Source organism: Anser anser (genome assembly GCF_964211835.1).
Source record: "Anser anser genome assembly, chromosome: 3".
NCBI lineage: Eukaryota > Metazoa > Chordata > Aves > Anseriformes > Anatidae > Anser > Anser anser.
Window position 1 is genome coordinate 52,167,320 of NC_139722.1, and position 26,985 is coordinate 52,194,304.

At 39.5% G+C, this 26,985-nt stretch overlaps 2 long non-coding RNA genes across 2 annotated transcripts in view; both read left to right on the plus strand.

Annotated features, from left to right (window-relative positions):
- The window catches only part of LOC310897698, an 852,780-nt gene that overhangs the window by 513,759 nt on the left and 312,036 nt on the right, over positions 1-26,985 (plus strand). The gene's annotated exons all lie outside the window — the stretch shown is intronic.
- LOC310897697 lies at positions 28-26,971 on the plus strand. The gene is made up of 2 exons (XR_014582486.1): positions 28-23,971; positions 26,278-26,971. It is a non-coding gene; the product is annotated as an uncharacterized lncRNA (long non-coding RNA).

Below are 26,985 nucleotides of genomic sequence, written 5' to 3' on the forward strand. Positions count from 1 at the left end.
ACGCGTAATTAAGGGAAGAAGCAGCGCGGAGACCTCGCCAGCGGGCTCAGGGAGGAAGAGCTTTCCCCGTTCTCCCCCCGCGCAATGGTACGGCCCGCCGGCGGGAGGGAGCGGGCTGCGGGGCTTGCTCCCGCCCCTCAGCGGAGCCCCCTCGGCGCATGCGCGGAGCCGCCCCGGGCAGCCCCTGTGCCGCATGGCCGCGGCGGCCTGAGGGGAGATCCCGCTCCCCCCGCCCGCACACCCGCGGCCCCGTCCCCTCCTCAGCGCCGGGGCCAGGCGCGGCGCCTCCCCTCCTGAGGGAGGGGAAAGGCCAAGGCCCCGCCCGTCAGCCCTCCTGCTGGGGTCGGACACAGCCCTGGCCCGGCCCTGAGGGGAGCGGGGGGCGCTGCCGCTGCCTGTAGCCCCTTGGGGCAGTCACCCGGCGGCGTGAGGGTGGTGGGAGCGTGCTCCAGCACCGGGGTTGCGTACGGGGTTCTTGTGTTAGCTACCGAAAGTGGCGAGGGGGTACCGAAGCACGGCCATTTTACTCCCTCTCCTTCACCTGAATGCCTGCTAGGCCCCTAGGAACTGGGGCAACAGGTAGCTGCGGAGAGCTAACGGGCAGATACGCTGCTGAGAGCACCCCAGCAGTGCGAGCACTGAATCGACGCTGTTATAGCCCCGTATCCCCCTTCTAGAAAAAGCTCAAAGCATATTTTACAGCATGCATGGTAATTACTTCTTCCAAAATTAAAACATGCTACACAAGATCAAAGTGGCTGTGGTTTTATATGTAGGGCTTGACATCTGAAGCAAGTTTCAGTTTCAGATGTAACAGCAGTTTTCTCTACTTCAGCTACAAACGGGAGGAAGAAATACGAAAAGTTACAATAATCACATTTATACTTACAGAGTAACTACAGCTTTAGTGTATTTAAGCTGACTCAAGGGTTTACAGCTGTTAGAACTTGGTCTGATACATCCACATCTGGGGATTTGCATCAGTCAGGAAAAATATTATTTCTTCAGCTGACATAAAAACCCAATATTTAGGGACTTGCACTGATTGTAAGTGTTACAAATGTTCCTTGGTTTATTTGAGTCTAGGAATACTTAGTAACCCTGATTCTCACCATGGATACTTTTATAACAGATTATATAAATGCCTACATCATGGTCACCCGTCAAAACCAGTGCATGCTCAGAGGTTAGATCCGTATTCTAAAAATCAGGTTACTTTCAGTCCTAGAGATATCCAACAAAATCTTAGGCCTTCAGAGCTGATAAAGAATTCATTTAATATGTCTATATTGTTATACAGGACCAACTGTAAAATACTTCCATTAAATACATGTATATATACAGCACATTGAAGATAAACCTAGGACATACTGAAATGCGTTATAGATTTTTTGCCCCCCTTCACATTGTAACAAAAGAAGACTCTTGTGTAGCCAGGTGGTGTAGCATATGTAAGAAGCATTAACCATATTCCACTTGGCATTTTCTCTTAAAAATAAGATACAAAATTGATTCCTACAGCTTGTCATACAGCTGATACGTGCTTCTTGATGTACCATGTTATTAGCATACACTTGCGACCATTGAAATTCAATACATTTGTGAAGTTAACTCAGCATTTTGTAGTTGCCTGATAAACATTTGCATCCAAACTGTAATAGCACAAATCAGCTGGCTCCACAAGGAATACTTTGACAATAAATCACTATTTGCATGGTGAAAGTAAAAGTTGTTCTTAGAGACTTCATGTAAAGAAAAAAGTTCTCAGTTTCATTAAATATATAATTAGTTTTGGATGAATGCTTGACTTCATACAGAAATAGGTTATTTTGGTTTAAATTTAATAGAAGTGACATCTAAATCAAGAAGCTACTTTGCTTTCAGGGTAAAAGTGACTATACGTGTTTTTTCTAATCTGAATTTATGTAAGATAGTCTTCATTTAGAGAAGCTTCTGGGATAGCAACTCACATCTGAATCAATCAAGTGTAGACAAGCATACAAAGTTACCTTTTAGCCCAAGAGATGATCATTCATTAAATTTGTAGTAATACAGTAGTATAGTAAGGACACTACGGGTCAGAAAAGCTTAATTATCCATTTTCAATGGCATGTATACAATGATGATTTCCTCATCTACTGTCACTTCCAGAAATGCAAGTTCATAGATAAATTCAAACGTACTTGTTAAGGAAGCAGCATGGTGACGATGCCACATAAGAGCTAATGACATGGAGGAAACTCTCCACACATGAATGTCATCTGTTAGAGTCTTAGGCTTTGAGACAGAAGAGAGTATATAACAAAGTACAGGGAAGTATAGGAAAAGGTGACTATTCCATCTTAATATGCAGCTACCTACAGACCTGAATTTACAATATAATTTTGTTTTTATTTATTTATTTATTTTTTAATACTCGGCTATAATTTCTTATTGCTGTACTGGACAACTTATAACTTTATTTCACCCTTCTTTTGTGTCATTGTACTAGGATTAGCTTGTTCTTTCACACAATATTTGTGTTGTACCTCAGTGTTTATTTAGTAAGTGGTATAAAAAAAAAAAGGATTAATTAGGAGCTTTTAAACAGAAAAATAACTTTCAGCTTTAGCATCTGTAGCCAGCTTTGCAATAGAGAGTGCTACTGTTTCTTACATGTCTCTCCTAAAGCACATCCCCTATGAAAGCTCAGTGAATACTTGTGCAAACATTGAAGAAGAAATCCACTGTACGTAAGAGTTTAAACCTTTATTTCTTATCAAAAAGTGGTCAAGGTGGTGTTCTCAAATCCAGAGGATCCCCACAGTAAAAGCAAAGGAGACTAAAGATTAATTTTTTTTTTTTTTAAACAGGGCTTAAGTGAAGGATCTATAGCACGTACTGTTTTTCCTCTTAGCATTTGCCTTGGAGAAGTAACATTATTCATACTACAGAAATCACAACCAGATCGCCTTCCATCTCTCTCCTTGCATACTCCAGAAACAGAAAGATGTAGCTACAAAATTTGCCATCACCAAGCTCATTACTTACCTAAACTGTGCAAGCCCATGCATACTCATATGCATACAGCTACCTCAATTTACTTCAGCAGAATTCAGTAACTAATCAAATTAACAACAACAAAACACAGCCCTTCAAACTACTGTATTCCCAACCACACCCTCTGAAAAATATCAAACTAATTTAACCCAGAGATACAACATAAAATCTTTTCATTACTTTGCCTCCTCATAAAGTATTTACTTCTTATATCATTATACTACAACACCCATATCCTCATTTAACCCCAGCCATGCTCATATTCATCCTCCACCCTACCCCTTTTTATCTGTGAAAAGTAAGTATTTTCAGGTGCTTCTTTATACCAGCATTCACAGCCAAAAACTTGTAATCACACATACATTAATGTCAGGAAGTCAAAGGTAAAAGAATATGACTGACCTGTCCCATTATTCAGCAGTAGTAACAATCCCTTGGCAGCACAAAGGACAGTTAACACGTAAAAATAGTTTTCCCAAGTCATCCATAGATCTTGGGGGAGTTCTAGAAAACATAAAACTATAAAAATAGGGCTTTGGGGCTGCTTTCCTGAAAAGTAAACACAAGTTTTGTCATGCAGGTAGCTGGCTAATGAAATCACTTTATGCAGAAAATCAACGTTATTAAAGAACAAATAAATAAAGAGAATTAAATAGAAAACTAACTGTGAGGTTCAGGTCTTCTCTCTTGGTTATTTGTGCAATAAGCACCATCAATATTACCATCTACTAATTGCTTTTGAATTTCAAGAGGATAGACTGCTGATTTTTCCTTAATTGTTGCTCTCTGAGTGGCATTATATTAACTCTATACAATAGTAGTACTGTAGGTCTGGGAACTTGCACTGCTCCTGAATTCTCATGACAATAGCAAAAAATGGCAGTGATTTCAGTTTAGGTGGGAGTATAACCTGTTTATTCCCTTACATACCTATCATTTCTCTGCCTAGTGTCTTCATCTCTGTGATGTGTGTAAACATAATACATCAGCAGTATATTCTGCCTGGGGCAGTTGTACCCGCCCATTGAATCTCTTCTATAATTGCCTGAAACTGGTTCCCTGTTCAGTTCTGTTGCTGGCAAAGTGCTAGCCAAGAAAAGTCTGTGTTCAGTGTACAGCACGTAAACACAGATGCAGTGTTTATGCAAAGCGGTGTGATATAATGTAATAGTTCTAATGACTGTCTTTCACTTAAAAATGGCAATGTAATGATTTAAAAGCGCATTGCCAATATTCAAATATTGTCTTTTTAAAATTTACTTTTTTGTTTGTTTGTTTGTTTTGTTTTAGTAGAAGGTCTGCGTCAAGCACAGTGCTCATGACATGTATCTGCTTTACTTTGCTTTATCCTATCTATAAGTTAAATACCAAAGTTGGGTGGAACATAAACTTGTGTAAAGTAACAGATGTCTACTTAAATTGTAATTGATGTTTTCATAGATCTCTATGCTTACTGATTGCTAGGGTTAAATGTTTCTGTTCTTAGCAGCAGTCTGACTTGCATAAATTGGTATGGACAAACACAGGTTAAGTTTTTCTTTTCAGTAAGTAGAGGGAAACTGGTTCCCCAGTAGTGGGAAGCAGTCTGCTGGTATGAAGTCCCCACATAGAGAGCATATCAGGACACAAGAGCAGGTGCAGAGTACCACTGTCCTCCAGCAACTCTTAAAGAGTGCATCCTGAACTGCTGCAACCTATAAATCACTTCCTTATTTCTTCTCTGTTTCAGGGACTGAACAGGTCACAGCTGATAAAACATTTTCATCCCTGCATGAGTCACTTTCCCTCCTGCTTCCTCAATATTCCCCTTGATATCCTCAGTATCCTACCCCTTGATATCTCGAACAAACAAAAAATAGGTAGCCACTGGCCATCTAAGCAAACACCCTGCCAGTGCTATTTTTTTGGTACGTCTGACCTACCATGCAAAGTGTTATTAAATAAGGTTGTATCTGTACAAGAATAAATTAGCAATTTAACTTAAAATCAATTTTTGGACCAACTTAAATAGTAGTGAGGCACTTTGTGAACACTATTTCAATTCAACAGTGACAGGTTGGCTTCAATTTAAACTGATTCTAATCTTCAGAAACCAATCTGATATAAAGCAGAGTCCATATAGTCATTTGTATCAATTAGAAAACAATTTAAGATAAACGGGCAAATTTCTCATTTAACCGAAGTCTATCAGTTTGAATTTCCTATCTGATTGAGTCTTGGCATTGAATAAATTGCCAGTGAATAAGAAGAGACAAAATAAATGGAATTCTGGAGCCTGTGGACAGCTCAGTGCTAGGATGACAAGACTACTAGCCACTCAGTTAGCCATACTAGAGCAAGGTTAAAAACCAGTAGCAGCGACCTGAAAATGGATGTGTCTGAGGAGATATGCAGTTGTCAGCATGCAAATGAGATTCTTGGCTTTTTTTTTTTTTTGGCTTTACTTCCACTGTGCCGGAATTATCAGCAAGCTGTGGATCAGCAACCTCATTAGTGCAAAGTCACGAATGTTCCTTTTCTCCTCATCTGTTCTTAGTGTGAATCTATCACAGGTGCGATGTACCACAGCATTTCTTTGCAGCACAGCAAACCCGAGTGTCAAAGAACAGAAGCAAAGGTGAACAAAAACATTTTTGCAAAATGTGTCCTGAAGACAGATTTTATTGTTACTTCTCATAAATCCAATTGAAAATGTCATTTAGATTTTTTTTTTTTAAGCAACTGATTTTATTCTGGAAGCCCACTGGAAAAAAAAAATAGTTCTCCCAAATACCAAAATGCCCATTCTACCCCACTGACCCAGCTTAATATCACATTTTAGAAACCATATTATTTTCACATTTCAGAATCTGTGATTTATTGGTAGCTGGCTGTAATAATGTATCATATTGTACCCAGATGAAAATATATTGTATTGTATATACAGTGCATATACTGTCAGTTTATTAGCAGCACTCTCAAGATGTACACTTTAGAAAAGGAAACAAGTTCTCTACTCCTTTCTGCCATCATTTTGCTTGGAGCCAATGATGCTGACATACTGGCTATACACTCACTTCTCTGCCAAGATTCCTGTTTCCTCACCTCACCCCGCTTGATAAGCAGATTTCTTCAAGAATATCACATTCATGCAGGTGGTGGCTGGGAGATCAAAGCATTTGAGGGGCAGGCTGAAGCATGTTTCTTGGCAATGAAATGGTTGAGGAGCAAATGGAGGAAATTAAAACAGAGTTTGCAGGTTCTGCAGAAAAAAAAAAAAAAAGAAAAGAAAAAAAAAGTGGAACTCCCTATTACATTTTTATTCCCCATTAAATTGCCCGTGGTATTTTATTTGCTTTTTAATACTTTTTAACCCCAAATATATTTGATTTAGGTGTTAAATAGCAGACGTCTGAGGGCTGGCATGGACACAGCTGGCTTACTGGCCCTGACACTACTTTCCTCTTTCCAGATTTGGCTCCGTACCCCAACACCAGCAGGCAGACTGACCAAGAAGAGAGTCTCATTCATGTACCATCCTAATCTTCTCTGTCCCTTCCTTGGTTTCTGTCCAGGTTAATTGGTACCTTGACGTATCATCAGAATGCCATTCTAGGCAAAGTCAGACAGGCAGGGGTGTGGGAAGTGCTGCAGTGCTTCGCCAGTGTGAAGACTGTGGGGACCTCTCTCCAAAGGGAAGAGCACTAAGGTAAATTGAGTCAGATCTGCTGAGTGCTCATATGGTATTACAGTAATACATAGTGCCCATTAGCCTAAAAGCTAAGAAAAAGAGAAATTTGAAAAGTAATGGCATAAGACGGCATAATAGCAGTGTTGCCCTCTAAAATGACCAGAAAGAATGACAAGAAAGCAGTCTGCTTTAGCAAGATCATAAGCAAGAAAAAGGCAGTGATTAGCTGTGTTACATACACCCTGACTCGAAATCTAGCATGCTTCTTTCATATTTCCAACCCCAAATAGAGTGTCTCTTTTCCCAGCATTATGAATTCCAAAGTCTTCCGGTAGTCCCTCACTTTTGTATTTTCAGTTTTCCATGATACTTCCTGCCTGAAGAGATGAGATGAGAAAGAAGCAAGTCAGAAATGTTCATTGCTCTGATGAGAGACACAGAAGGAGAAAACTGGTTTGGGGACTGAAAATGAATTTAAAATGTAAGCTTTAGTGAGCTTATATCAAGCATGTTTTTTCTCCTATTCATCAAACGTGATTTACTTTAGCCTAAATGTCTATGCAAAGGGCTGCTTTAGCATCTAAGGTAATTATACCAGGGGAAGAGGATCTGGACAAGTAGCATTCCAAGCGAGTCCCAGACTACCTACTTTCATTTCAGTTAACTTAAATAGCCAAACCTATTTTGAGAAACTGAGTACTTATTTCCACTACTGTTTTTATGTTAAAAGTTTTAACAATTCTAAAGATATCTTCAGTCTCACAGGAGGCCTGGGTTTTGAAAGGAAAATATAGCAGATAGCAAAGGCTCTAGTTCTGACATGAAAAGCAAATAACAGAACTAAGTCTCATATCTTTCTCAACTCAGACATTTAATATTCTGTCATGGACAGTATGAAAACTTGAGGTTGCACATACATAACCTGATGACCTAATTCTCCTCTGCTTTACTTTTTATGGAGTCCTGAATTAAGACATAATTTAATGCTGTCCGTATAGTGTGCCCTGACTCAGATTTTCAGCTGGTAACAATTAAACATCCTGAGGTGTCAATGTGCAGCCTTCACAATGTTGTGAGCCTTATTTTTGAATGATAGGATAAACATATAAAGCTGCATCAGCCTACCATCTATTCCAGGGGTGGGAAAGAAGTACCTACAGATTTGTTTAGCAAAGAGATGTGGAAAAAAATGTTTTCAAAATTGTAACTTAAATAAAAGAGGTGATAATGAATTTACTGGTTAAGAGAATCCATCCAATGTGACTGCTGCCTTTTGGACAACAGGCGGATTTTCTTCATTGTCTAATGTAGTTAAACGTCAAGTAGTCAAGTAGTTTCCAGTGACATTTGTCAAGAGAAGAAAAACAAACCAAGTCACATTTCTTGGTGCTTCTTTAGAAGCAAAATAATGACTTCCTCTGCATCTGGAGACAAGCTTTGACTCATCTGAAGCGGTTGGTCTAAGCTTTGAAGTGACTTTATCAGAGGGATATATTCCACATCAAGTGGATATAAACAACTGAAATTTTATCAGTGGAAAGAGTTTTTGTTGTTTGTTTTTAATTATCATGCTGGTTTTAGCCATGGCTAAGTCTGTTTCAGTGTTCATTGTGTGTTCTGGAGTACAGGAAGATCTTGCTGTACTTCTGTCCTTGATGACTCTTGAAGCAGTGCAGAGAACTAGCTGAGCCATTTTCTGGAAAAAAAAAAATAAAAATGCAGTCATCAGTTGGATGCTACTAACCAAGTTCAATAGTTCAGTCCATCCTCCAAGCCCGATGTTCCTAGCTAAGCTTGCAAATGAAAAAGCAGAGAGAAGGAAACCACTTGCAGAGATTATTATAGTTTTTTGGAGTTGGAAGATAGGATGAAACCCCAATAGGTTTGCTGAAGATAATCCACCCTAGTAACCTTCTTCTTTCTATTTAGGGAAATCTGGAAAATTTTATTTTGTGTTAGAATTTGTCCAAGGAGTTGTGTGAACTACGTCATTCATTTATCAAATCCTTACCTTACTGCTCTAATGAGTAAAAAGTAGTGGTTGTGAAATAGGCTCTACAAATTATGTTTACTTTGTGTTTAATAAGATAGCATCATAAGCAGATAAAATGCTGACACATTTGGACTACTTTGCTAGATTGCTCCTAGTGTGTGTCCAAATTAGAGGCCTTGTTATGGCCTACAGGCCATAAAACCTTGTTTGTGTCCATGCTCTAGCCACAAGGAAGTACACAAACCAATTCATTTATGACTAGGTAGTCAGGGTATCCTGAGAGAATGTGCAGGTTATCCCAGGATAGGAACTCTATCAGTGTGTCTGGCATGAATTCTCTCAGTTGTTCTTATACCACGCACACACTGTGACCCCTTTATTCAGCACCACTCCCTTCTGCAGCTCCTCAGCACCTTCTCCAATCTCAGTGCATCAATGTCCTCTAGCAAGCACACTGATACAATATATGTAGTAGCACATGGTTTTGGGAAAGATGAGAATGGGACAAGAGGCTTCAAAAACCTAAAAGGAGAAAGCAGCGTGCTCACATCTGAACTGCTTAAGCTCACTTCAGGGACCATGTCACCCTGCCAAGTGCCAGTCATAATCTCATGTCAATTGTTCAGGCATAATAAGAGTATAATCAAGTCTTTGCTGACAAAACCTTATTCACCATATTTGACATTTATGGAAATACATATTGTGTGATGGCCAGCAAGGGTTGATTTCCAGATGGCCTGGATTTACTGCTAAGTGAAGAAGCCAGACTGACAAGTGGGTGTGAGGAGATGGAGGAAGACAGCTGATGACAGGAGGCACACTGTTGCCTGATGACTCGCACAGAGAAGAGCTTGGAGGATCAGATTCTTTGAGGAAAAGTATCTCACTACTTGCTTCCTGTTGCCATACTTAGGGTTTCTGTGGTTGAAGCTGTGGCTAGGGATATGTTAAATGATTTTCTCTGCTAACCAGCTCAAAGTTTATCACTGAGCCTTTCCTTGTCTTTCCCTGCTTCCACACTCACTCAGATGCTGCACAAACTGCCTCCTGCTGCGGATCTCCTGAAAAACTTCATATGAAGTAGGAAAGCCCCCTTAATCTGAGCAGTTGTTTTTGTCTTTCATTTCATTACAGCCTTTTTCTCCTTCCATGAGCACTGCCTCAACATTTGTGTAGATGTGGGACATGTGCACATCAATGTACTCAGGAATGAACCAACTCAGCTCTATCTTGGCAAAGCTAGTGTCTTGCACAAGTTCTCTAGAAAGAGGTTTTTGTTGGAGCATCTTAGTTTGAGCAGCAGGCGAAAACTTCCAGCACACGTGGCTCAATACAAAGTGAGCTTTTTTTTTTTTTTTTTTTTTTTCCCCCAAGTACAATGCTTCATGCTTGCAGTGGAGCCAAGTGTGAAGGTGCAGTGACTGCATTACAGTGCCTTGTGAGATGTGTAGTGGTGGATTCAGGCTCTTTCTGGAGAGGGAAACTACACTTTCAGAAAATTTCTAGGGGGTTCTGGAAACACTCTGAGGATTAGGTGACCATCAAGGTTCCCTTGCAAATAACAAAGAGGAACCACTCTGTGATGTTCTGAAATAGTTTTCCAAAAGTTAGATAATAAGTCTTGAAGCATTAGTAAGGGAGCTTTTACAGAGCTATATTCATCATTAGATTAACCACCACAATTCTCCAAGACTGCAGTCTAATATATCTTCTTGATTTACATAATGTCCTTGGAGTAGGAAGGAAAAGCTCTGAAAGAAGCTATTGCAAAAGAGTCTCTAAAGTACACTTCTGGCAGTAGTCTTGCTGTTCACAGATGTGCAGAGCAGAAATGAAGGACTGCTGTTTGTGTCTCCTACAAATCCTGATGTTGGAAAGTTTTTTGGATTACTATTTATTCTGAGAAAGAGAGAAAGAAGAAAGAAAAAAAGAGGGGAAGTAGACAATATCCTAAATTAAAAAAAAAAAAGTAAAAATAAAATAAAAACCAACCAAAACAAGAAACCAACAAAATAAACACAAAAAAACTGAGGATTTTTCCCCCCTTAACAATAGCTGCTAAATATTTGCCTCCACAGCTCTACTGGAAAACAGGTTGAAGAATTTGTCTGAAGACATTTCTCATGTCTACCATGAGAAGTAGCTGTGTTAATAATTGGTAGAAGTTGTTATTTATAACATAAAGAAGAAAATAGTAATGAATAGTTTCTTATTCAGTGGCCAGATCAGAAAAAAAAAAAAAAGAGAGAGAGAAAAAAAACAAATTTTCCCCTGACTGCCTTGTCAGATGATCAGATGATCAGGCAGGTGAATGATGCATGCATGGTCTTGAGAATATATGCACCAAATGAATGCTGGGGCTCCTGAGCTCAGTCTTGCTGTCTGGGCTTTGTGTGTCCTTGGCTGAACTTCAGCTTGCAAAAGTGTGATAGCATTGGTAGTATTTTAAGGCTCTTTTGTGGCTAGGGCTTGGGGAAATTTGATGGTGTACTGCAGTCACTCCTTTTCTGTCTTTGATAAGCAGTGATAGAAGAGTGTTGACATTTAAAGTATTATCAATGGGTAGCTAAGTTGATTCTCACAGAGAAAGATGCGGGAAATCGTTCCTCAGAACATTTTTAGTTAAGGTTCTAAAAGTGCAAGCAGATGCCACTACATCTGTTACATCCTCTTCCTGTGTTTGAACGCATCTCCCCGACCATATTAGCTGGAGATTTCATTCTGAGGGAAACAGCAACAAACGCAGATACTTCCCCTCAGCTCCCAAGACTTTAGGATCTGGAGAACAAAGAAATAGCATTTAAGAGGTGCCAATATATCTTACAGCTTCCTAGCTAAATCCATACTGTACATGTATCAACTCTTAATATTAATGCATGTGATGCAGGAAAGATAAAATGTATTTTGATACACTTTGGGTAAATGGCTAAAAATATATGTGCCAACAACATTGTGGCTGAGAGGCCTAAAAATCTAAGGAAATAGATAGCTAGTCTACATGAGAAATGTAAGGGATAAAATGCCTAAGGAAACAGATATCTGTTCTACATGAGAAATGTAAGAGATAAAATGCTTTACACGGTATGTATGAGCAATTTCACAAAGAGAATAGCAAAGGAAAAAAATAGTAAATGACTAAGTATGAAACAGCATTTGTTCATAATATTGTTTGCAATTACTGAATAGTTATAGGTCATTCATAACAACAAAAAAAATGTTATGTGTGCTTTGATATTTAATTTCTAGAAGCAACTTGACCGTTTTATATGTGTGTGTGTGTAGCATGTTAAATTACTTTTCCTGGCATAGAAATATTTCTACATTTCTATTAGTAGCATTGTTCTTCTCATAATCACGATTAGAACATACAGAATCAGGGTTTAAGATCTGTGAATCTTAATTTAAAGTAGTATTTAAGTACTGTCACTGATGTTGATTTATCAAGGCAATGATTTTCAATAGCTACACAAGTTCTCTTTTTTTTTTTTTTTCCCCTTTGTAACATTGATACTATAGTAAATCCCAGTGGAATAAATTCTGTGTTGCAGCCAATGGAATTAAACCAGCACAGTGTTCACAGATGGTTATTTAAGTGCCAAATATCAGGGAATCTGTTATAAAAGTCCCCAGGAAGCTCTGTTAGGAGTCAGAAGGATAGGCACATGATAAAGGAGAGCCTGGGGAAGGAACACTTATTTCATAGTGACACATTGAGCAATAGCTCCCTGGTTAATTCAGTTAAAGCAAGGTATGCACACCAAAATAACAAGCAATTAGATCTAAAAAAGGGAGATTGGACCGCAGAGCCAAGAACAGCCAGAGTGTAGGGCTCCTCCTTACACTTGCTCTGTCACGTTCAGGAAATCCTGAGTTCATTTCTGCAGTGCTGCAACAAAGGACTTGAACAATGTAGCTTTTCTCTCCTCCAGACTCTTCCTGCATCTGTAATTTAGGTAGGCTTCTGGTGGCTGGGGAAGATGTGGGAGAGAATGTCTGAGGAAGAGGAAGGAAGCCTCTGCTTCCTGAAGGTGCAGTTTCACAGACAGCTTGAGCTGGCATAGCAGGTCACTGCTACCAAGCCCCACAGCTGCCACCACCTCCTCGCAGCCCCAAGATGTGCTGATTGTCTTGAGCTGTCACTGAACTCCACAAGCTGGTTCAAATTGCTTAGCAGAAATGCCAGCTTGCAAAGGCAGTGGGTAATTCTGTGCTGGACCTGTGAATCGAGTCCACTCGTGGGAAAATCCTGTGTGCACCAGCACTGACACACAAGATGGGTGTCACACCACATGTCTGAGAATGGGGAGAGGAGCAGGGTCAGGTACTTGATGATCTTTGTCAGTCCCTTCCAACTCAGGATACTCTAGGTAGTGCGAGAAGAGGCTGATGGAAGAAAACAGGGGACAGAGAAGGAGTGAAGAGGAAGGGAGAGGAGAAAAGTCCATGAGGAACAAGCAGCTGTTGCGTGCTGACTGCTAAGCAGGTCACTGTGGGTGAGAAGACCATCAGGATCATGAGGAATGGGACTTTACTTCCTTCCCTTATTGGGGCCTCTAGTATCACAAGAGCTCCCTCACCCTCACTAATGTCAGGACTAGTCACACAACAGTATAAGTGTTTTGCATGGTAAAAGTTTTATGTCTTGGGATTTGAGCCAGACACTCTTTCCAGTGATTTTTGGTGGCTTTAGAGATTTCTCTGCCTGTCCACATACAATGAATTACAGCTTCCCAGTGAGGAGATTAGCACCTCATGACACATCTCAGCACCAAGTATGACTGACTGCTGCAAACTCTGTTTTCAATTTCTCTTCTTCTAGGACCTGGAGAAAATCACAAAGCTCAGCTCTGACAGAAAGCATTGATGGACAAACAATCAGGGACAAGAACCGCTTAAATTTCCATTACTACCAAAAAAAAAAAAAAAAACCAACAAAAACAACAACAAAAAACAACCAACAAACGAACAAACAAAAATCTGTGCTGGGTCACCAAGCATGGAAAGTTTTTTGTGTTTCTTGTTGTCCTGGTTTGGGTTGGGATAGAGATAATTTTCTTCCTAGTAGGCTGTATGGTGCTGTGTTTTATGTTTAGGAGAAAAATAGTGCTGATACACAGGGATGTTTCAGTTGCTACAGAGCAGTGCTCGCACAGAGCCAAGGCCTCTCCTGCTCCTGGTGCTGTCCGGCCAGCGAGGAGGCTGGGGGTGCCCCAGGAGCTGGGAGGGGACACGGCCAGGACAGCTGGCCCAGGCTGCCCAAAGGGATGTCCCACACCCCGTGGTGCCGTGCTCAGTGACAGCAGCTGGGGGAAAGGAGGAGGTAGGGGGGATGTTGGGGTGATGGCGTTTGTCTTCCCGAGGAGCCGTGCCATGGGGTGAGCCCTGCTCTCCTGGAGGTGGCTGAACCCCTGCCTGCCGATGGGAAGCAGCGAATGGATTCCTTGTTCTGCTGCACTTGTGTGTGGCTTTTGCTTTGTCTAGAGAAATGTCTTGGTTTCAACCCATGGGTTCTGGCACTTTTACGTTTCCAGTTCTCTCCCCTGTCCTTCCTGGGGGGTGTGAGCGAGTGGCTGTGTGGTGCTGAGCTGCCTGTTGGGGCTAACTCACAGTAGTTGTGGAGGATCAATATCTGCAATGTCTGTGTCTTCAGCAATAAGCCAAACACCTCCAGGAGGTGTGCCCAAACACTGCAGCTGAAGCGTCTGTGCTGTACAACTCCCAGTGGCTGCTGATTTTGTCTCAGACTGATCATCAATCTTCCAAACATAGGCCTTGGGTATGGGGCAGAATTTAGTATGGTTATGGACCATTTCCAGTAGGCAGTTTGGATGAAGCCAGGCTGTTTTGAAGGGTAAGGTAATTTTATGTTATGGAAGTGATCTGTACTCTTCCAGTTGGCTTTAATGCCAGAGAGCTGTCCTGGGCTTAACTTACGAGCAGAGACACAGGTAAAGAATTGATTGCATTTTGGGCTTCCTGTGTTAATACAGGGTGTTTTGTTTAATACAGACAGAACCAAGCCTAAATAAAGGTCCTGCAGGTGTAAAGACTCTCCTTGCTGGTTTTGTTTCAGAAGAGTCACTTCGTGAGTATATTATTTCACTGCCTCATGCATTATAAGGGACATTTTTTAATGACTAGACAACGCAATTTAACAAAATTTTTCACGTCGTAGAAAAAAAAAATGCCATTAAAAAAAAAACCACCAAACATTCAAAACAGAAAATGCTAAATGCTCTCTTCCTTTCCAGTTCATTAGGAGGAGCAAACATTATTTCATTATTTTTTATTCTCTTTGTTGTCCTTAATGTCAATTCCATCTTTAAAGCCAGTGTGTTCCATAAGACTTCTCTGATAATTTTTCCCCCACACCAAACAACTAATTCTTTAAACTGTACATCTTTTTAACTGACTGGCTAAACTTTCTTCCAAAAGCTTCCTATATTTTCTTCTCCCTTTCTTCTGGAATTCAGAGAAGGCAATTTGGAGTGATCTCAGTCTGTTATGGATTTTGAAAAGATTCCAGAGGCAAAGACAAGACTAAAACTGGCAGAATTGATCATTTTAAAGTTTTAGCTTTTAGTTTAGAAAATTTTGACAATAATGTGGAAAGAGTGTTGGAAAATGTCAGTCCAGCCAGGAAACTCTCTATAATGTGTGTAATGTATAAATATAATATATAATGTGTGTAATGTATAATATAATATATAATGTGTATAATGTATAAATAACACATGAATAGACACTGGCAAAGGAATCCTGGGGAAGATGATGCCTTCAAAACGTTGTCACATTATTAAACCCCAATTTCTGTTCCCACTTACACAGAACTATGTTTGCAGCAATTTCTCTGACCTAATGTCAAGAATGGACTCTTTATTCCCATACACAATTTTTTACAAAAGGCTCGTCTCAGTGAAGTTATTTCAGTGAGAAATAGAGACAGCTCAGGCATTTAGTAAGGGGATACTAGGAGCTGAGAGGTCGCTGTGACTGCGTTTCACCTGAGCAGTGGGTGCATGACACAGACTGCTAGCACGCCTCCCCTCATTGCAGTCAGCAGCGTGATCCTGGATACTGGACATCTTTGTGCCTGAGTTTCTTCCCCATGAAAACTGTAGGGAGGGGAGAAAGAGGGCTGAGATATTTTGACACCCCCATTTGGTTTTTAGATATGGTTGGAATGGATCCTGACAATGTATATGCCACAATACATTTAATAAAGTCAGGAAAATATAAATACAATGGCTAGCATAATCTCACATGAAATGTCATTGGATCTCATGAGAACTGAGTTTCGTTAAAGGCAAGCCTTGAGCCATCAGGATAAATTACTGAACATGTGTAACTGGTCAATTCCATAGCAGAAATATGTCACTGGTTTGTAATAAGCCTAATTTGATCATATATGAATTCTTTCACTTTGTAAAATATGTTTGTAAAGGGCTCAAACTGAGCTGGTGTTTTTTTTTGTAGCACTAAGAAAAGCAGCATATTTTTTTCTTTCTTACTATACACTTTCCTTTATTCTCTGAACATAAAACAAGTATTTGATTTACAATGGCTGAGCCAGCAATGCTAGCCTAACATTTTTCCCCATATAGGATAACCCTGCATTTATATTACTAGAATAACAAAACCTCAGCATAAAGTGCAGACAGCAAAAAATCATAAAGGCAGCACTTCCTGGCTTTAGGGGAGGGCAGTATGTGCTATTTTCTTGCCTTTTTTTCCTCATTGTTCGCAAGCTCTGAGTTTGTCACCTGTCATCTTTCATGGGGCACGAGCTTGGCAGAGTCCAAATGCCACACACTGCTATTTTTGCCAGCAGGAGAACTGCTGGGTCTCTGAATGGCTGTCTAGAAAAATTGCTTTTTATGATCTTTTGGTTCAGTTGGCTCTGCAGTGGAGGCCTGCTACAATTGTTTGAACAGTTTGCAATGAAGAGGGCATAAGGAATAAATGTTCTCTGCCTCCCTAGGGATTGTTAGGAATGCATCTGCCAAAGTTAAATGTCTCAGAGTTTAATTCAAAGAGTGAAATGATCTGTTTGACAGTATGCACCTTATCCTCAGAATTTAAAATACATAGTCCCTTAGGTTGTTCAGGTTATGCATTTATTTTTGCTTCCTGTTTGGTCTTGACTCTCTGAGGATTGTTCACCATCCAAATGAACTTCTGAGGAAGGTATAACATAATATGTACTTCTTTCTGCCTGACGCATGGTTTGGAGAGCTTATGCATAGATTTGCCCTCTGGCACCATTGGGATTCTGCTTGAGATGGCTCAGTGCATCTATGCAGGACTAAGCAAGCCTGTTGTACCATTTCTGGTCACTTCAGCCTTCATATATGGCCATTTGGTTAGCTCAAGCAGCACCAATATTTTCCTGCTTGGTTTATGGTTGACATTCTAATATTGCAATGAGACAAATTCTTAACTCATCCTTAGCTGGTAAAGCCCCTTTGATTTTGGTAAAATAATAGCAAAGTAACAAACTCTCCAATAACTTACCTTCTATCTTGAATTTCATTTTCTCAGTCCATTAATTTTTCAGTCTAGTAGATATGAAAGAACTAGGCACATTTTTAGTGCTAGACATAAAACTAAAATTTCAAGTTTTTTTTTAATTTATTTTTTATTTTATTTATTTATTTATTTTTACTGAATGATTTTTTAGTGAATATTTCAGTTTAAATCGTTACAATTTCATCTCTTTGCAACTTCTTGCTGCAACAGGCACAACTAATAAGGACGTCAGATGTTAGACTTAGAAAAAATAATATTCTGTATCCCAAATAAAATACTGTTACCAGTGGCAACCTTATTGGCTGCTCTAGCAGACAGGCCAGGTGCTGGAGGAGCATGAAGAGCAAACCACTCTCTCAACGTGGAAAATGACTCCTCTTTGTTAGGACAATGTGGGAAGGATTCTTAAGTTATACATGCATTGTGTAAAATTGCAGAGCCATAGCCTGTAACATAGGTTATTCTACAGTAAATTACTTTTAGAGCAAGTCAGAAACAATCAGAACAAAGCAGTCTATAGCTGCTTTCACCATGCCTCCAATGGGAACTAAATTCACTAAAATGGATTGTAAGAAATAGCAGGGGGCTCAGTTCCTTTTCACTTGTGTCTGAATAGCAGCTGGCTTCACCCTTCAGCTAGGTTCAGGCTATATTAACCTGTTGAGGGCAACAGTCATCTTCCCTTCAGGCTACAGGGAAAAACTTTAAATCACTTTTGTTAAGAAGTAGTGAGAACTGCAGAGCCATTCCCTGTCAAAGCAGTGCTTTGGGAGCTAAAGGATGGAGTGAGAAATGGGCTAACAAATGATAAGAGGGAGGCATTGTCTAGTGGAGCCCTTTTTGTCCTCAAAATGCCTTTAGCCTGAGTTCAGGAGAAGAAGGAAATGAAGGATATCCTGAGCGCAGTCCTCTTGGTTTACCTGGGTGCTAGCACAGCACACAAAACACACTGAATGGAAATGTATTTGTCCATCCCATGTGTGCTGGCTTGACTAATCCTCATGCACAACAGAGCCATGCACAGGAGTGGGCTGCAGCACTACGATGTAGGTCTATGTGTCCAGAGGGACCCTCTGAACTGACCAGTAGTCAGGAGGCTTTAAGTGTCAGGTGCTGGGCATCACCTGAAGCTGAGGGGAAGCCAAGCTACTGGTCTAGGACTGAGTGAGGTGCCAGCACTGCAGCTAAAGTGGGTGAAAGCAGGAACATCATGCCGATGAGCCCTGAGGAGTCGCCATCTCACCATGGAGGCATGGTGAAAGCAGCTATAGACTGCTTTGTTCTGATTGTTTCTGACTTGCTCTAAAAGTAATTTACTGTAGAATAACCTGCAAGTTAGGCTGCAAAGGCAGTGAAAAAATGATCTTTGTCACTAAAAAGAATGGCAAGTTTATCTTCGCCAACATTTTGCATTACTGTTGCACTTTAAACCTCCTACAATTGTCTATATTTATTGCTTGTATTTCTTCTCTTCTCTGCTGTGCCTCAGAAACACCTGCCTGAGAGGTCATCATTTACTCAAGAATATAATAAAATATTTTACTGTGTTTTATTTTGAAATTATACTGAAGAAATGGTGCCTTGATCTAGAGGAAATGGAAGACCATAAACCATTAATTGTTTAGTGCAGTAGTTGATGCAGGAAAATATTTCTCTCTGAAGATTCCAGAATGAATGAGGGATCATTTTCTGGTTTTATAATAGAATGACATCAATCAATGGAAAAACAAAACCAAAAACAATTCATTGAAAAGCAATTACTTAGCAGGTCTCTGGCTAAAAGGCAAAAACTTACAGAGTGAGTAAGAAAAGGTAATGGGAAATTTCCTCCTCTTAAAAGCTTATCTGCATGAAAACATTACAGGCAAGATAAAGCAGATGGAGCTGGCATACAAAGGATGCTGAGCTAGACTCACCTGTCATGGACATTGCCACCCTGATCTGGGAAAACAGACCAGCAGTACTGAATCACACACTGAGCAGGGTGAAAGGCTTTTTAATGTATTATGTATTTACTACAACCATAGGTTGTTCAGGAGGAATTACACAAAAGAACGACAAAGTTTTTGCTAAAGTTACATATTCCTGTACCTGCAGACATTGATCCATCTGTAAACCTGGTTTTGAATAAATTATTTAGCAATAATCAGTCACACGCAAATGAGAATAAATCGTTGGTTACATATTTAATTGTACTGTCATAGTCCATCTTGGATTATAAATAATCAAAGGGCTCAGGTACAGTAACATTTCCGTCTCAACGGAAACATAGACCACTCCACTGCATTTAATATTCACAAAGGAGCAAAATCCTCTCGCTTTTGAGGAAAATTCACTCACAATGTAAAAAAAGACTAATGGCAGCTCTCACCACAAGACCACGCTAGAGGGCAATCTCTGAAGCTAGGACATTGTTTTAAAACAAATAAAATAGCTTTTACTCAGTGGATAGAAAATATTAGACAAAGGTTGACAAAGTAGAGTGAGGGAAGAGAAGCAAGAGAATTTCCAGTTAGGAAAATATCGATCACAGTGAGCATGGTTAAATCCATTAATATGTTGTTCAGGGAGGCTTCATAATCTCTGTCCTTGGAGATTTACAAAGCTCAGAGACAAGGACCTGAGCAACCTGATCTAGCATTGAAGTTAACCCTGCAATGAATGAGCTGGTCATTGCACTAGGTGACCTCCAGAGATCCCTACCAAGCTGAATTAATTTGTGATTGTACATACTTTTGGAATTTGTTTCTAAAGGGGCTTGAGGGATGCAGATCATATCAGCAGAATCAAGAGAGGATTGGATAAATTAATTGATAACATGTCCATAGACGGATGGTGAAGAAACAGTCAGGGGTGTGCCTTCTAACATTGATACTGAACAGGCAAAGCGAATAATGGATAAAATAATGTTCATGCTATCTCCCTAAGTATTGACATAGACAAAGGGAAAATACTTGGCAAATGAATAGCCGGTCTGATCCCATAGGACAACTCTTTTTATCACTAATTCTTCTTATTTAACCTATTTTTTTTTGGTGGCAAAACTACTGCTACTGTAACTCTAACACTTTTCCTGGATCCTCCACTGTAGTTCTGCTGCTCATATGACCTGTCTCAACTCCTTTGATCTCATTGTTTTCTAAGTCTCTTCTGGTTTTCTCAAAGTGCCTTAAAAGCCTGTAAAGTCTGACTACATGGAATACTCAGTGAAATTCCTCATAGAAAATTGAGATCCGATGGATTAATCTGTGCTGTCTTCAGTCTCATGATATTCAAGCTTCATTTATTCATTTATTTTTTTAAAACAGCATCTACTTGCATTGAATAACTACAAGTTACTGCCCCCTGTAGTGACTTGGAAATATTATAGTATTGGTTGTGACCGTGAGGATGATTTTGGACTCATCTGACATCACACCAATCTGTCTGGTATATGTCACTATCGACCTCTGCCTGGGTATCGGTGTACTCAGATATGGAGATGCTAGAAAGCTGTGCATATGCTGTTTCAATACAGAAATGGAAGAGGACCTATGAAACAAAGAGCTACAATATGAACCTGTCACATGTAACATTGCAGGTAGTGTTCAGTGCAGATGTGAGTAAGAAGGTGTAGGCTCTAGTGGACTAGAACTTACTGGCAGACATCAGAGCTCTATATTTTAGGGTTAAGCCTGTTTCCATCTTACTACAAGAACAGTTTGGAGTCTTAGTAAAGAAGCAGTTTGGGCTCTACCTCTACTCCAGCCCGCAAACAGAATCAAATTCAGTGTACATTTAAAACTGAGCCAAAGGTTTATCATGCATTAATGAAATGAGCTAAAATAGGATAAAAGTCTTAGGTATCAAAGAAATACCTATATCTCAGTATACATTTATTATGAAAAGCCTGTAAAGAAATGTTTATATTTAAACTTGCGTATGAGTCAAGCCGACAGCTATTTAGCAGGCCCTGAAGTGCTCTCCCTAAGGGGTGTTCTTTCTTGAGCTGGGATCTGACTCCCGCACTCTCTAAAAGGGTTCATCTATACCCAGGTTTCTCCTGCCCTGCAGTAGATATTGCAGTTTTCTGAGCTATGAATGCCTCCCGGAACTTCTGCTAGGCTAGCATGAAATCACAGCCTCTCTAGAGCAGCCCCATCTGTCTGTAACATAATGATTCACACATTATTCCTCAGTAAAGGGTAGGGGAAGTCATCACTCTGGGAATTTACAATCCCCTTTGGTCATCCACTATGCCAGAACCATAACAACAGCTTTGATTATTGTGCTCTAGTTTAAATGGATTATCCTTTTTATTGCTGGCTGCAGTTGCAGTTCTCAGAAGTAAACCAAAAATTATTCATTATATTAAAAAATTCTCCAATCTTCATTAATGTTGCTCTCTTTAGTGTTATTTATTGAATGATTAAATTACCATTAGCAGATGGTAACTGAAGTATATAAAATGCAAATGCCTACAATATCAAGCAAGCATATTTTACTGACAAAATTTAATACAAGTGCACATCATGATTGCTCATTTTTGTGCACAGAATGGAGAATAACGGGAATGTGGGGATGTCTCACTCAGATTAATTAATCTATTTATTCAACAAATCAAGTTGATGCCAGTAGTTTAGTTAACAATATGGAAACATAGGTGATATTGGAGCATATGTTCTGAGTTAAAATTAACTTTGTTGCTCTATAATGGAACTTTTTCCCCATGTTTCTTTATTTTAATGGTACACCATCAGAAGCTTAAGGCATATTAAAGAACAAGGCTGTAAATTGTTTCTCAGTTTTATTCTGAAGCCTAGATAATCTCAGTTTATAGAGAAGACTCAAAACATTGAGATATGGACTATAAATACTTGAATAATAAAGAAAATGTTCCTTTTCATGTCACCAGGGTCTTCCACATTCCCCATGCATGTTTGAACATGTACCCCAAACTCCAATTGACTGCAGTGGGAATTAGACAAGCCATATACACTCAGAGCGCTAGCCTTTGCAGATTACAATATAAAGGTAATGGGAATGATATGGAATATCCCCATTGTCTCATTTCCTGATTCAGCAGGATTAGTTCTTCGTTTATGCATCTAATTCAGCAGGATATATCTGAAGAGTCCTGAAAACATTAGGGTAACCACACAGTAGGGACCCCCCGTGCACACATTCTTTCTTAATTTACCTGGGGCTCAGGAAAGATCCTTCAGATTACAGAGACAAATGAAAGTGCTCGTCTCAGTGGGTATAGCAGTTGCAAAAACAACTACACTTTCTGCATTCTTCCTTTCTTCTCTAACCAGCCTGTGATGTTATAGCCTTTGCAAACCACAAAGCCAGTGCACAGGGCACAGAATTATTCCTTCTTGCATGAGTAGAAATTTGTGATGCAGAATGGATGTTAAAGGTTTGCAGTTGTTTAGTTACATATTGTTTGTGACAAATCAAACGGACGCAGTCAGTAATGAGGAGAATGATTATATATGAATACAATGATAACATAACTGAACTGTTTGCAAAGGCTGTATATTGCATATCCATTGGAATAAAGATATAGGTGATGAAGGAGAAGTTTCAGTTAGCTAACATGGAGATAGTAAGAAAAATCAGAGTAAATATTGTCTAGAACATATCTATATAGTGTTGCTGTATGTAAGCTATTTATACTGTTTTAAGGACAGATATAGATTGCTTTACTTGAGGGAACTCATTTACATTAAACAAACAAAGAAGCAAACAAACATCCTACTGCAATTGCACAGCTTGCAAAGCATGTAGAATGGCTTCATGTGGCTCTGCATGGAAACATGCCTGGCTGCTGAACATTCCCTCCAGCTATACTTGCGTAAGTTGAAGCATTAAGGCTTCTCAGGTCTTATCCCAGAGGCTGTAGCATTGAGGAAAGCAGAGCAACTCTCTGATTCTTTCTCAGAAAAGTGTAGGTGGGCAGAAAAAGGCTGTCAGCACAGGAAAAGTATAGCTTCTGCTGTCTCCTCAAAGGCCAATATATTTGCCACTTGAATTTCAGCCAGGAGCCTGAGGGGTTTGTCCATACTGCCACAAGGAAGAAGAACTGCTGAAGGACTGAGCAAGAGGTTTTTGTGCTCGGTAGAGCCAGAAAAGGGGTAATGTTAGAGCTGGAAAATAAACTGAGAACTTGATTTCAGGGGAAAGTCATATTAAGCATTATTTTTTTGGAAGGGTTGAAAAATATAAGTATTTAATTTAAATTCTAAAGAGTTTGTTGTAGCAAGATAGAACAATAGCTTTGTTTGGACCAAATGAACAATAATTAACTAAATTTGACATAATTAACTCAATTAGATCCCTTCTGCCCGTTTAAATGCAGCTTATTTCACTTTTGAACAGTGGCTACTCAAACTTTTTTGAACTGAGCAAAAGCAATTTCTCTGTCTCAGCAGAGATCTACAGCTGCATCATATTTCCAGGTAGGTCCTGGGAAACCCTCTGGTTATGCTGGCTGTGCCCTCCCAGCTGTTTCAGTTGAACAAATAAGCATAATTTGCGAAGATTAACTATTAGATCTCTGGCAATCTGGGTCCTCAGTGACTGAACATTCACTCTGTCTGCTGAGAAGATTTAAGGGGCAATATCCCACAACAGAGGTTCAGTATTTAGCAGCCAGGGCAGAGGTGCAGATGGTTACCTTTCTCAGTAGCATGGCTGTATGCCCAACGCCTGCTGTAGGCTACAGCAAAACTGTGAAGGTCTGCAAAATACACAGCGTAAGTATTGTGCAATAAAAATATTGGGGAGCTGAAGAGTTTAAGGGGTTTGCTGGAGTCAAGATGTATGGTGAAGTGATGTTGCTGGGACTGAGAGAGTGTGGTATTTTTCTCCCTATCTACTGTACAGCATTAAAAGGAAAATAAGTGATAAATACTGTGCCAAGGTCATTTTCATGACTTCATCCAGTTTCTGGAAGAAGTAAAATTAAGCACATTCTGGAATAGCTGATCATGCCATGCTGAGATGTACCACAGAATGCTGAGAGTAGGACTTGGATAACCTGAAATATTGTATTTCCTAAGATGTCAATGGATGCAGTCAAGCAGATAAATCTCTAATACCACCAAAACTATTGCAGAAGATATCTTGTTCAAATCCTAAGAGGCATGGACATCTTCTCCCATGTAACTTATTTATATAGGTGTGTGGCTGGTCACTGTGTGTGACCTATGATGAGTCAAAGTGAGGGCATGCTTGGAATGCTAGAGGCACTGAAAAGGGAACAAAGTCCCATTCCTGATGATGCTGACAATCTTCTCTTCTCCCTCATGCTGGTGTCATCTAGGTTTTGCTGAATTGTGAGCCTTTTTATACTACATATGGCCTTTTGTACTAATGTGGCCTTTTGTACTAGAGCAAAGTATCAGCCATTTTATAGTACAAAAATTTTAGTTTGAGTAAAATCATATGTAAGTCCCCAAAGTCACTCAGATCAATGTTCTAATCTTTTCTGGCCTAGGTTTCTTTATTTAAGAACAGCCTCACTTTTACATGAAATTGCTTAGCAAACTGAATATCAGCCATAAGCGAATGAATGCCCTAAAGAAAATCTCTAAGATTTTGTAGGTTAGGATATCCAGATTGCTTAGTTAAAATGAGAAATCTGCCTCTTATTGCAAAACTAGTTTCCCATTGTATTCCTTGAGGGGGAGCTCCAGCTAATGAAAAGAAGTGAGGGTGAAATACACTGAAGAAAAAAAAAATGACAAAGTAAAGGAATATTTTCTAAAGATGCTAATAAGCCAATTGATGGAACAAATCTCTCACTCATATGTAACAAGCTTAATTTTCTAGCTGATACACTGCTTTTCCAGCTGTCCTCTCTCAATTAGTACACTGTAAAGTTCTGTAACAAGGATTTCAATGTCATCTTCAGGGGAGCACAATGGTGCAATCAGCTTCTGTTCTCTCAGCTCTTGATATTTGCGTACACTGACTTTCTAAGACTCTTCCAACTTGGAATGAATATATTACTTTTCTGTGTTTTCCCAGAAACCCCTGGCAATAAAAGTTTCAGTGAATTTAAATTAAAAAAATATATATATTTTACGACACAGAAAGAGAAATCTGTTAAATCTTTCTTATTTTAAAGAATATTATTCTTCTCAGCCCTCAAGAAAAAAGATGCAAAAGTGCTACGAATTCTGCATGGAGTACTAACCCATTTCCTTTTGAATATAGTACTACATTTTAAGCTGAAGGTTCAGAGGTTCTCACAGTAAGGTAGAATCTTACAACTTCTTGTCTTACTGAGACATTTTCCTTTCGTTTCTCACTTTTTTTTTTTTCTACTTGAAGGTTATTTTTAATGCTATTATAATTGCATTCCAGGTGTTAACTATTGCTGAATTCTCTACATCCAAGATAAAAACCAAACAGACTAAACAACTACAACAATAACAACAAAAAACTTATTGCCTTAGCCATCTGGAAACAGATTATCAGCGCAGGTGTGCCTGAGCATTAGTTTTACCTTTTATAAACATAAAAGGTAGAGGAATGGGTTCCATAAATATTAATTTGCTAAAAATTGAGACTTTATCTATTCCCATCCTTATTATGATCTTTTTTTGCACCCCCCCCCCAAAAAAAAAAAAGTGTTTGGATAGGAAAGCCATGAAACAACATGCCATTGATTTACTTTCATATCTTGTGCAATAATACATAAGTAGCAAGTACTTTAATAATTTTATGGCCTTTTCAGTCACAAGGTTGCTGTAATACTGCTTTGGACAGCCTTTGGGCAGTGAAGAGCTTGTGTAAAGCTGGAAAGAAAGGAACCTTTATTTCTTTAAGACATATCTATTCCTATTTGAATAAATGCAACAAGATTAATTTCCCTTATGACAAGCTGAATATGCTGTATTATTCTTTTACCCATTTTCACTTGCTTTCCATATACAAACACAGGGGAGTTGTGCAGTCATAAGGGAATCATTAGTCTACAGATGCACTTTACTCTTCATTTAAACTTTATTTATTTATTTATTTATTTATTTTAACATAAACTCCTCATTTGCAGAATATATAGTCAAACACAAGTCCTTGTTCACGATGATGAGGAAGGCTTTATCAAGAAGGTTGAGGAAAGTTGCCAAGCTGAAACAGACCAGACTTACAGGACTACCTAGGATCATGAATCTTGCCTCTCAGGCAAATATTCTGAAAATAAGGAGCAAAAGAAAAGCAAAATGCTTATTTGCCTATGCATAAATTAAAAGCTCATCACCTGCTCCATGACAGCCTTCCACAAGCATCACGTGCAGCTGCAACAGCAGTTCCAGCTCCTGCTGGGTTCATGAAGTTCATCACAGTGCAAGATGTCCCCTACTACAGCAAGAATTTCCCCTCTGGGCAAGGCTGCAGCTCATTGCCTCCTGCCCGCCAGAGCTCAGTGGGACTAGAACAGCTCATCGTCACCTGATTGCTGCTGTGGTGACAATGGTTGATGTTGAGGTCCTGCAAGTGTTTTGGATGCAGCTGTTTGCTTTCAGAATGTAGTCATGGTGATAGTCAATGCCATCAGTTGTACCCATGCAGCCAAGGAACAGCATATACTCCAGCTGTGGTTGATATTACCAGGAGTAGAGGGACAGCACAGTGCTAACTGAAGTGAAAACCCTGAAGACAGATTCGTGTAGATTGTATAGCCCCTGACTGATCTGTAGCTGTCTGGGTTTGTTGTATTCCATTGAGTAATAAACAGCATTATGCTTGTGGGTTTTGTTTG